Genomic DNA, 230 nt, shown 5'->3' with positions numbered 1-230 from the left:
GCATATATATATATATATTTGTGTGTGTGTATATATATATATATATATATATATAAAGATGTGTATATAAACGCGCGTTTTAGTTCTGGAATCTTGCCTGAAATAGTCAGTTGAGTCTCGATATTTTAGAGATTTAGAATTAATTCTCTAGGAGGCATGATTTTCTTTGATAACTGCTTCAGGTCGAAATGTTAGAATTACAACTCTATATAGTCTTAGAGCTAACCATT

Source organism: Priapulus caudatus, unplaced genomic scaffold, assembly GCF_000485595.1.
Source record: "Priapulus caudatus unplaced genomic scaffold, Priapulus_caudatus-5.0.1 Scaffold985, whole genome shotgun sequence".
Lineage (NCBI taxonomy): Eukaryota > Metazoa > Priapulida > Priapulimorpha > Priapulimorphida > Priapulidae > Priapulus > Priapulus caudatus.
This window is presented reverse-complemented; position numbering follows the sequence as displayed.